This window comes from Colobus angolensis, unplaced genomic scaffold (genome assembly GCF_000951035.1).
Source record: "Colobus angolensis palliatus isolate OR3802 unplaced genomic scaffold, Cang.pa_1.0 Scaffold41, whole genome shotgun sequence".
Classification (NCBI taxonomy): Eukaryota; Metazoa; Chordata; class Mammalia; order Primates; family Cercopithecidae; genus Colobus; species Colobus angolensis.
The window spans coordinates 4,766,995-4,779,781 of NW_012117488.1; positions in this window are offsets into that span (position 1 = coordinate 4,766,995).

Below are 12,787 nucleotides of genomic sequence, written 5' to 3' on the forward strand. Positions count from 1 at the left end.
AAAAAAAAAAAAAAAAAAAAGTGTGTGTGGGAGAGGCAATGGGTCAGATGCCTGGGTGGTTGGCTTCACATGGAAGGAAGAGAGCCTGGGGGACGAGAGATGAGGATGGGCAAGAGTGTGCACAACCAGATAACACAGAAAGGGAAGGACCTCAGCTTTCTCAGCCATGTGGGACACAAGGCCATTCATCAGGATTTGAGAGAGCAGCTAAGGGTTGCGTGATGGGCTTGTAAGGAAGGTTTGGAATCATTGCTGAGGAAGGTAGGAGAGGGAGTAGATGGAGGACAACTCTGGAGTGACACTGATCCTATTTGAAGTCTAACCCTGGATCTTCACTGGTTTACCATGTGACTTTAGCTAAATTGTCTAATTATTCCTTTTCCTGTTATTCACCTATATGAAGTAGGGTTCATAATAACTACTATGAATGCATTATTGGGAACATTCAATAATAAAATGGGTGCATTTTCAGTGACATTATTTGTAGCGTTCTGCTTCTTTCATCACCCAATGCTAACAAGCTAGTTCTGTCTTCTTATTTTTCTTTATTCAAGCTTCACCTGGACCATTTTTCAAGGGCTCAGTGGTCTGACTGTAGATTTGATGATGGCACTCCACATCCATTCAAAAGTTAAGCGAGGTGGCGTTACCTTACCCATTTAGTCACAGTGGTTTTCAGAACATTCCAAATAAAGCCTGATTTTTCTCAAAGAAAATAAAATATACATATACCAAAACATTTTCAAATTTAAATAGGCACTGAACAGACATATTGCTGCCGGGAATGATCTAAGCTCTACTCAAAACTGGTGTGTAGGATTGTAAATTGAGACCAGCCTTTGCTTCTTACCCTATAGGGGCAGTGAGTCAGGATTTCCTGAAATTAAGCAATCATGTAAAATGCATTAGCAGCTTCTAGAACACCTCGGGCTTCCTTGTGCCAAGACATTAACATGTTTTCTACTTGGTATCTCATTTATATTCCCCAGTGACCCCATTAAGATCCTTCTATCAACCTGAGTCAGTATGACAATGTAGCTAAGATTCATCACTGAAAGTTTATGTTTTCTGGAAATGCATTAACTTGGTGATGATTGCTACATATCAGTGGGAGGGTTGGATTCCAACTCTGAATTGTGACTTTATAGTCAAAATTACACTAGTTATTAGTCCTATTTGAACCTCTCACATTGCTTAACATGATTTCAGTCTGGTTTTTGTCCCAACTGTACCACTGAAACTTTCCTTTGCTACCAGTAATCTCCTAATTGCCAACCCTTTGTTCTTATTCTGTTTTAACTTTCTTTGTATTGTTTTTTGTTTGTTTTGTTTTTATTTAAGATGGAGTCTTGCTTTTGTTGCCAGGCTGGAGTGCAATGATGTGATCTCGGCTCACCGCAACCTCCACATTCCGGATTGAAGCAATTCTCCTGCCTCAGCCTCCTGAGTAGCTGGGATTACAGGCATGTGCCAACACACCCGGCTAATGTTTTGTATTTTTAGTAGAGATGGGGCTTCACCATGTTGGCCAGGCTGGCCTCAACCTCCTGACCTCACGTGATCCACCCGCCTCGGCCTCCCAAAATGCCAGGATTACAGGCATGAGCCACCTTGCCAGGCCTCTATTTGAACTTGCTGTACCAATTTCACCTCTGTATTGAAAGACCTTTTGTTTCCAAAACAGCATTTTTTTCCCTAGTGACCTTCCATCTTTCTTCATTGGTTACTTCTTACTCCTGAACCTACCCCCGGAATGCTGCAGTTGTCCCAGGGTTAATGTCATTGCCCCCCTCCTGTCAAGTGTAAGAAATTCAAATGGTAGCAGGGACTAGGCCAGGCAAGTAGCATGAAAGTCAGATACAATTAACAGTTAGCGTGGGGACTCTGGCAAAGAGAAGATGCATACCCCATATGAAGTCACCTACAACTAAAAGCTTTTTAAATACCACCTTGGCCAAAAAACTTTCATAGACTAAGCTATATGGCTTTTTAATAACAGAGCTGTTCTCAGAAACCAGGTTGTCTTGTCCAAGACTCTGAGGACAGGACCCATTTATAGGGTGTTTTGTGTACCACTTAACCTCTGCAGAATATGTCAGTAATCATTCCTGAATTTGAGTTCTGGGTCCTAAGTCACCCAACATGGTATACTTTTTTTGTTTTGTTTTGTTTTTGAGAAGGAGTCTTGCTCTGTTGCCCAAGCTGTAATGCAGTGGCACCATCTCGGCTCACTGCAATCTCCGCCTCCGGGGTTCAAGTGATTCTCCCACTTCAGTCTCCCAAGTAGCTGGGACTACAGGCACCCACCATCATGCCCAGCTAATTGTGTATTTTTGTAGAGAGGGGGTTTCACCATGTTGACCAGGCTGGTCTCAAACTCCTGACCTCAGGTGATCTGCCCACCTCGGCCTTCAAAGTGCTGGGATTACAGGTGTGAGTCACCGTGCCCGGCCTCATGATTTACTTTTAATCTGCAAAACAGGCCACCCCAGAAGTTCACTTACATTTGTTTCTAAATACGACGCAAACATTTTACTGTTAGCAATATCATTTTTATTTTAAAAGTTTTCCAAAGGGACTTCTTCTGTTTTTCTAACTTAGAAGTGTCACCTTCCTGCATCCTGAGGTTCTTGGCCATCTGTGACACCCACCAAGACTTTACTTACACTGTTATATCTGACATTTATAAGGAGTTCATAAGTGATCATCATGGCTTATAAGAAGGGAAGAACTTACCTTCTTCATCTAGAAATCTTTTTCTTTTTTTTTCTTTTTTTGAGACAGAGTCTTGCTCCGTCACCCAGGCTGGAGTGCAGTGGCGCGATTTCGGCTCACTGCAAGCTCCGCCTCCTGGTCTCGCCATCCTCCTGCCTTAGCTTCCAGAGTAGCTGGGACTACAAGTGCCCGCCACCACGCCTGGCTAATTTTTTTGTATTTTTAGTACAGACAGGGTTTCACCATGTTAGCCAGGATGGTCTCGATCTCCTGATCTTGTGATCCGCCCGCCTCAGCCTCCCAAAGTGCTGGGATTACAAGCATGAGCCACCGCGCCTGGCCGATATCTTATTTCTTTATGCTCTGCCTATGCAATGCTGAAAGATTCTTTTCTTAGATTTAGCAACCAGAAATATGTATTTATTTAACATCCTTTCTCACTAAAGTTCAACGTTCCTATGAGAAAATTTGATTTAATAAAGAATCTGAATGAAAAACCAACATCTGAAGGTGCTTTTTCTTGTACAGAGTACACAATATAAAAAATAATCAGAAAGTATTTGCTTGAGAACATTCTTGAAATGATGCACAACCTCACACAGTACTTCTCATGTTTGTGAAAGCTGTTATGAAGACACCAGAGGAATTTCTCTTGGAGCAAAGACTAATGAGGACTAAGCTCTGATTTTTAAAATCTTGCCCAAATTCCTGTCTAAGGGGTCTGGGGAGTCATGCCCTGCAAACCATAAATTCTCATGAGATGGGTTTTATTTAACCCTATATGTCATAACTTACTTTCCAATCTGACTCTGGTATAACATTATGGGACAAAGAAGAAAATGAAAATACTTTACCCGAAAACATGTCTATTTGCCATATTTTGAAATGGCTCTGCAAAGCCATCCTTTGTGGGGAAAAATTGCGTCTGTAAATAATCTCTATTAACATAGCTAGATCTGTTTCTTCCAGGCCCTCCAATCCTGAAGAGATTAACTGAGAGTCTATCACCTTTTAAAAGTTCTGAATAGGAAACATTTGTCATCTATTGTCTCTAAGGGCAGCCACTATGAGATTTCAAAAAAACCTTGGTCTCCACAATTTTTTATTTTAACCTGAACATTTCCTTTCTGTTGATCCCAGGTCTTTAGACAAACTCAACCAATGGCAACCAGAAAATGTTTAAATTTACCTATAGCCTGGAAGCCCCTGCTTTGAGTTGTCCCACCTTTCTGAACCAAACCAATGTATTTCTTAAATGTGTTTGATTGATGTCTTATGCCTTCCTAAAATGTGTAAAACCAAGCTGAACCCTGACTGCCTTGGGCACATGTTCTCAGGACCTCCTGAGGGCTGTGTCACGGGCCATGGTTACTCCTATTTGCCTCAGAATAAACCTCTTTAAATATTTTACAGAGTTTGACTCTCTTCGTTGACACTCTAAAGGTATCACTCTTCTTCTTCGTGATGTGTAATCGCCAGCTCAGCAGAGGCAGTTCAGTTTGGCTCCAGAACCAATGTTCCTCATTTTGCAGGGTTCTAAACATGTGAAACAGTCTTGCCTTAAGTTCACTAAATAAAAGAGGACTTGGCCAGGCGCAGTGGCTCATGTCTTTAATCCCAGCGCTTTGGGAGGCCGAGGCTGGCCAATCACATGAAGTCAGGAGTTCGAGACCAGCCTGACCAACATGGAGAAACCCGTCTTTACTAAAAATACAAAATTAGCCAGGCGTGGTGGCGCATGCCTGTAATCCCAGCTACTCGGGAGGCTGAGGCAGGAGAATCGCTTGAACTTGGGAGGCAGAAGTTGTGGTGAGCCAAGGTCGTGCCATTGCACTCCAGCCTGGGCAACAAGAGCAAAACTCCATCTCAAAAACAAATTAATTAATTAATTAATAAAAGAGGACTCAGGTTGCAGGAGTACCAGATAAAAACAGACACAGAAGGAAGCACAAGGCCTGAGTTCAGGCTTTCCCACCACACTCCCACATTCATGTTGGTCTCCATTCCTCCACTTGCCCCTACCTCAAGCTCCCCTCTATACCACAGACAAAAATACCATGCGTTCCCATCAAGTGCTCCCTTTAAGCAGTCGCGTCATATCCATCCTCCTCCAGTTCACTGGCCTGCCCTTTCCCTCCAACTAGTCTTTAACACTCAACACAAATATATTCCATCTCCTCCTCTGATGTTCCGTGTATACCCCACTACCCCGTAAGTGCTGCAGGGGCAGACACCGTATTTCTCTTATTACCATTATATTCACGGGGCTAAGTCCAGTGTCTGACACAAAGGAGCTGCTTCATAAATACTTGTTTGTTTGTTTGTTTATTTTATTGTTTTGAAACGGCGTCTCGCTCTGTCGCCGGGGCTGGAGTGCAGTGGCGCAATCTCAGCTCACTGCAAGCTCTGCCTCCCGGGTTCACACCATTCTCCTACCTCAGCCTCCTGAGTAGCTGGGACTACACTTTTTGTATCTTTAGTAGAGACGGAGTTTCACCGTGTTAGCCAGGATGGTCTCCATCTCCTGACCTTGTGATCTGCCCGCCTCGGCCTCCCAAAGTGCTGGGATTACAGGCGAGAGCCAACGCGCCCGGCCAATAGTTATTAAATTTTTTTTAAATTTAAAACTTGTTTCTACAATTTTTATTTTTTTAATTCCTAATTGTTTTTCTTTTTCTTTTCTTTGCTTTTTTTTTTTTTTTTTTTTTGAGACGGAGTCTGGCTGTCTCCCAGGCTGGAGTGCAGAGGCGCGATCTCGGCTCACTGCAAGCTCCGCCTCCCAGGTTCACGCCATTCTCCTGCCTCAGCCTTCCAAGTAGCTGGGACTACAGGCACCCGCCACCATGCCCGGCTAATTTTTTGTATTTTTAGTAGAGACGGGGTTTCACCGTGTTAGCCAGAATGATCTCGATTTCCTGACCTCTTGATCCGCCCACCTCAGCCTCCCAAAGTGCTGGGATTACAGGCGTGAGCCACCGCGCCCGGCCTATTTTTCTTTTAAATATTAGAGACAGGGTCTCACTATTTGCCCAGGCTGGTTTTGAACTCCTAGGCTCAAGCAATCCTGCCTTCCCCTCCCAAAGTGCTGGAATTGCAAGCATGAGCTACCATGGCTGGCCAGTACTTGCTAAATTAAATGAAATCCTCATTCACAGTGCTGGGTCTTTGTCCTAATAATTCTCTCTACCTGGAATGTCCTCCTGAGGCCTCCCTCAAATTCTCTAACCCACACTAATCTACTATTTTAATGGGGATGGCATTTCAAGTTTGTGTTATAGAATTTAGCCTATGATTATATCCCACATTGGCAATATTCTTTCAATATTCAGGTAAAGATGCTGTTGACTCTTAGGATCTCTGCTACTCCTAGCACCTATGGTTGCTCAGTGAATACCAAAACTCCTTGTAATTAGACACTCAGATATAATATCTAACACCTTTCCAGCAGAAGCTCCATGCATGTTTTAGAGATCAGGATTGCAGTGTTCAGCTTTCAAATAAATCAGCTTAATTCCAGGAAAGTCTGAGTAACTGCAAGAAATTAGTCAGAAAGAATAGAACAAGCAGCCCTGATCGAAGGAACATGAGCTCTTCCATATAGCAAAGTCATTTCCTAATAAGGGTGATAAATTCCCTTGACAGGAACATTTGGGCCTGTCTTTTCTGAAGAGCTCATCCTTCCTCTCCACACAACACACCCTTGCCCTGTTTTTACATGAATTAAATAAGAACTCTTCTACGGGGTTCTTAAATATTTCAGGATGACAGCCTCTGGGATCATTTTGTCCTGCAGAGATTCAAGTGAGTATTTTGGTCTCTTATTGGACTGCTTGCTCTAAGGCAAAGACTTATGGAGGTACTTGTTTTTCCTTTGTTACAAGAAGGACATAAATGCCAGTTAAACTCCAACTTTTGTGGCAGCAACATATGACCCCAAATAACTAGCAATTTTAAGTGAACCATCAGAACCTTGACTATATAATCTGTTAGGACTTCAGGATTTATGTTTTTATGCATAGTAAAAGTCACCTATCCTTCTTTTATATCCATTCTCATACCACTTTAGTGTCTGCTAACTGCCAGGAACAGTGGGCAGTGGATATTTCCTTTAGCACTAGCATTCTTTCAACCTATGACCTAAAACCCTTCATCGGAAATTATTTTAGTGCTCCTTTTTCAGCAGAAGTGGGCAAAAGACAGAAAAATAAACTAACATCTGGAGATTGTTTTTCAAAACATCTAAAAGGATAAACACATACTTTTCTCAATCATTGTTGCTTTTATTCCTTCACTCCTTCATTTAACAAACATTTATGGAGTGCCCGAAATATTCTAAGCACTGTGTTTGGCTGTAGAGATATAAGTCAGCATCAGTGTGAAGGATTTTACAGACCCATGAGGGAAAGACAAATAACTGAGGAATTTACCTATTGCCCTCACTCAAGGAGGAATACCCATTTCCAGAATGATTCACTTTTAGATACTGGGATATCTTATAGCACTAAAGATGGCCCAGTGTCAAATCTTTCAATAAGGGTTGCAGTGGAAATGTGGTGGTTAACTTCAGTTAATCTGAAAATAAATTTTACTGTTAAAATGTAATCTGTCTCCAATTACAGTAAATTCTCATTCATTTGGAATCTACTGATTTAGATTTTAAGCAACTCACTAAGGTATTTATCTTTGCTATTGATTAAAATTTCTAAATATAATTCCTTCCTCTGTAGATTATAAGCATCTTCTTCATTAACATAAGGAATCTAACTCAAAATTTAGAATTGGTTGGGTTAAGACAAATATACAAATAACTAAAATATAATGGAAAGATAAGAGAATTGTGAGAGGTGTTCATACTCAGAGAAAGAAGAGATTATATCCATTGGAAAAAATGAGACAGTATTTAAATTGTGAAAGCCAAAGAGGATTGGTTGGGAGATATTGGAAGGGGGAAATCGAGTGTTCCAAGGGAACAATGTGTACTAATCAAGAGAAGAATGTGACCAACAGCCTGCCAGAAGGAAAGTACAGAATGTGCCTCAGACACTACAAAATAGTTCAGTTTGATTAGAATGTAGATACAGGAGACATCTGTTGTTTTTGTCATTCAACCACCACAATCATTCATCCTTTGAGTAGAAAGATACCCCAAATTGTATTTGGAGAATAACCCCTCCCTGCTGTTAAATCTTATCAGGTGTGAGAGAGGTTGACAAGCTTCAGCTTCAAGGGTAGGCCCCAACTGGGCCAAAGTGATTGGTTCAGTGATGAGTATGTGACCCAATTTAGACCAATGAGAATCAGACCCAGGACTTGTGTTTGAATGTGGCAAAGATCTAGTTAGAACTCAACTGTGAGAGTTCTCCTTCTAATGGACTACGCATGGAGCCAGCACAGAAGAAAGGCATCCAATGATACAGTGAGAGAGAAATTCGTTCCCAATGAAGACATTTCTGAAGCTGAAGTATTCCTTGAGTATTTCATCAATCAACCAATTATTACTTTAACCAATAAATTCCCTTTGTTTGCTGTACCAGTTTTGATAGGGATTTCTGTGTCTACTTTAAAATATGTTGCTCAGGCCAGGCGCAGTAGCTCACGCAGGTAATCCCAGCAGTTTGGAAGGCCACGGTGGACGGATCACCTGAGGTCGGGAGTCTGAGACAAGCCTGACCAACATGGAGAAAACCCGTCTCTATCAAAAATACAAAATTAGTCAGGCGAAGTGGTGCATGCCTGTAATCCTAGCTACTCAGGAGGCTGAGGCAGGACAATCACTTGAACCCAAGAGGCAGAGGTTGTGGTGAGATGAGATCGCGCCATTGCACTCCAGCCTGGGCAACAAGAGCGAAGCTCTGTTTCAGGAAAAAAAAAAAAAAATGTTGCTCAAAGAGTTGAATCTGAAGATCTCAGAGGATCCTTTGATTGCATGACCTTCCTGGGTGGGACTTTGTTGTAACTTGTGGACAGAATGAGGATGATGCTGGTGCAGATCCCTTCTGACCCTAGGAAGCATCTAGAGTGTGTTGCCATGGAAAGAGTATGGACTTCAAATACATAACAGATGTGCCTGCTCCTTAGTGGCATGGTCTTTGGGCAAAACATTTAATATCTCCTCATATGTATAATGGTGGTGACAATAATTCTTACTTCATTGGGTTGGGGAATATGTAAACTAAATAGTATGTAAAGTTCCTGGCACACAATGGGTATTCATTAAAAGTTCACTTTTTTTTGAGACAGAGTCTCACTCTGTCACCAGGCTGGAGTGTAATGGCACAATCATGGCTCACCACAACCTTCAACTCCTTGGTTCAAGTGATTCTCCTGCCTCAGCCTCCTGAGTAGCTGGGATTAGAGGCACGAGCCACTATGCCCAGCTAATTTGTGTATTTTTAGTGGAGACAGGGTTTCACAGTGTTGGCCATGATGGTCTTGATCTCCTGACCTCGTTATCCCGCCACCTCGGCCTCCCAAAGTGCTGGGATTACAGGTGTGAGCCACCACGCCCGGCCAATTCATTCTTTTTATTATGGAAGGCAGCTAAAGAGGAGCAAGAGACACCTGGGTTCAAACTCTACTCTGGCTAGCTGTATGACCCTCAATTAGACAGATGGTTGTTACAAGAGGACAGGGATCATGTCTGTCCTTATTCCTGCTGAATCCACAGTGTCCCTAATAGGCATTTGGTACATGTGTAAATTATTTAAATTTTCTGAGTCTGAAATTTTTTAATTGAGTTAATAAAATATATAGTACAAGACTGTTGTAAGGAATACATAATATAACATACATAAAACACTTAACTGAATGCCTGGGCCATAGTAAGTGTTCAGTAAATAATAATAATTGGAGGTAATTTTTATTAAGTACTGACCACATGCCAGTCACCATTCTAAACTCTCTGCAGCCTGGATGACAGAGTGAGGCCCTGTTTCACAAAAATAAATAATAAAAAGCAAACTGTCTGCATATATTGACTCATCTGATTTGTGAAATCCTCTGTTCCCATTTTACAGGTAAATAAACTGAGGCTCTATTTTTATTATCTTTGTCCGAAATACTTGCTGCCACTTTGGACCCCATGACTCATGAATCCAGCTCTTTCTGTTCTTAACGTTTGGGACTCTCGAGGCATCTAATTCAGGTTCCATTAAATGGTGGCTTCTCTTTTTCTTTTTTATATTATTAGGAAAAAGTAAATGTTTTTTTCTTTAAAACACAATGAAATTTCTCTCAGTCCTCCTCTTTCCACCATGATGTCCAGGGAGTAAGGTTGGGCCGTCCGAGGTTCTGTTGCCTGGCAGGAACCCTTTAATTCAAAGATGGCCACCAACTCAATGAGCCCTCCGGCCTTTGCTCTCTCCTGGCTGAGCTGAAGCAGCAACCACGGACCTCCCATCTCGGGTCTCTCGCTTTCTTTCCCTGAGTTGCCTGCTGCCATCTGCTGGCCGTATTAAGTTTTTTTTTTTTTTTTTTTTTTTTGAGGCGGAGTCTCACTCTGTCGCCCAGGCTGGAGTGCAGTGGCCGGATCTCAGCTCACTGCAAGCTCCGCCTCCCGGGTTCACGCCATTCTCCTGCCTCAGCCTCCCGAGTAGCTGGGACTACAGGCGCCCGCCACCGTGCCCGGCTAGTTTTTTGTATTTTTTAGTAGAGACGGGGTCTCACCGTGTTAGCCAGGATGGTCTCCATCTCCTGACCTCGTGATCCGCCCGTCTCGGCCTCCCAAAGTGCTGGGATTACAGGCTTGAGCCACCGCACCCGTCCATATTAAGTTGAAATAATCATCACGTTGATGTTTCCGAGTTTCTAAATGAGGCTCTAACTGCGCCTCAGTACGGTTTTCTGAGTCACCTTCAGGGGCAACCTGAGGGGGCAATGTTAGCAAACAGGCCAACCTGGCAAATTTCAAAGCCAAGGGACTCAGGCAAAGGCGAATCTAGCCTAATTTCCATTCAGGAACAAGGGTCTCACCAGTCAAATCAGAAACACTCTCAAGCCATTATCTCCATCCTACAAATGTGCTGTCTTGTCCAGCCTCACGTCCATCTCCCACCAATCCTCTGACATCCTTTATCCATTAAGCTTGCGCAAGACTCGTATTACCATGTCAATCATCCACTTAAAAAATTTTTTTGAAAACAGTTCTACATAGAAAAGTTGTAAGAACAGTACAAAGAATTCTCCTTGATCCGTCTCCCAGTACCTGTTTAAATTTTTTCGGTTGTCTCAGTAGCTCCTTTGTAGCAAAGAATCAGGCCAGAGTCATACATTGCTCCAGTTGTCATTTTTTGTTTTTAGTATCCTTTCAATCTGTAAGTTGCCACCCTATCCTTGACCTTCATAACTTTGACATTTTAAAAAGTTACATGCCAGGCATTTTGTAAAATGTCTCTCAATTTGGGCTTGTCTGATGTTGTCTTATGCCTCAGTTTATGCATTTTTTGACTAAAATAATAACAGATACTGTGTGTTTTCATTGCATCTTATCTGGTAGTACACCCTTATTGGCCTGTTTCTGATGGTGTTAATTTTGGTTACTTTCACTAAGATAGTATTTGTCAAGATTTCTCCACTGTGAAGTTACTTTTTTTTCTTTTGTAATGGTGTCAGTTTCCTATTGCTTCTGCAACCTGCTACCACAAACTCAGTGACTTAAAACAACACAATTTTAATAATCTTACAGTTCTGAAGGTCATAAGTCTGAAAGGAGTCCCACTGGGCTACAATCAAGGTGTCAGCAGGGCTGTGTTCCTTCTGGAGGCTCTATAAGAGAATCTGTTTCCTTGTTTCCTCCAGCTTCTATTCCTTGGCCCCTTCCTCCATCCTCAAAGCCAGCAGTGCTGCATCTTCAAATCTTTTCTCAGACTCTGACTCCTGTTTTCATCATCTCATCTCCTTCTCTGATTCTCTTGCTGCTCTCTTTCACTCACAAGGACCCTTGTAATTACATCAGACCCACCTAAACAACCTCCCCATCTCCAGATTATTAGTTTACTCACACCCACAAAGTCTCTTTTGTCATGTTCACAGGTTCTGGGGATTTGGATGGAGACATCTTTGAGGGGCTATGATTCTGCTCCTCTGCAACTTTGAGACTGTGGAAATTCCTGTTATTTACCCCACTTTCATGCATTAAGTTTTAGCATCCTTTGATGCTTCCTGCCTAATTATTGCTATAATTATTACTGATGCCAAATGGTGATTTTCTAACTCTATAACTCCTTTTACATTTATTAGTAGGCTTTCTAATACACAAAGGAAGTTTCTCTTCTCCCCATTTATTGAGTAATTCATTTATTTATACCAATGTGGACTCATGGGTTTCTTATTTGGTTCAATAGATTATGTTTTATTACTACTGGCATTTTTTGATGTTTGAATTGTTGCGGATTTGACCAGTGGGAGCCCCTTCAGGCTGCCTTTTGTGTCCTTTTAATATGTCCTCATCTTGCTTGAACACCTCCTTATTTTTGGCCATGAAAAGATAGATAGTCTAGACTCATCTTGTAATTTCCCTGCCCCAATCCTGGAAGCAGCCATTTCTCCAAGGAGGCCTGGTTCCTGTTGGTGGAGAGAGGGGTTTGCAAATCAACATCTGAGTAGTAGGTGAACTCATGGCTCCCAGTTCCTTTCAGTTGACAGAGCTGTATGTATACATATGTAAATGCACACAGTTACATGTCTATGACATCTCTATTACATCTCTATCACATTACATCTCTATTTCTCTATTTGTATATATCGAAAACCAAGAGTTTTCAATACTTCTAATTTCAATTCAACACCCAAGGGTTTGTTCAAGGTTTTCTTCTTTCCATATTTATGCTTCTCTTGTGAGAAATCTGGCTTAGATTAACCTTTGATATATTTACGTATTTGCCCAATCTTCCTGTATGTGGCCTCTTTTTTTTTTTTTTTTTTTCTTTTTTGAGACAGAGTCTCACTCTTTCGCTCAGGCTGGAGTGTGGTGGCACCATCTCAACTCACTGCAACCTCTGCCTCCTGGGTTCTAGCGATTCTCCTGCCTCAGTCTCCCAAGTAGCTGGGGACTACAGGTGCACACCACCATGCC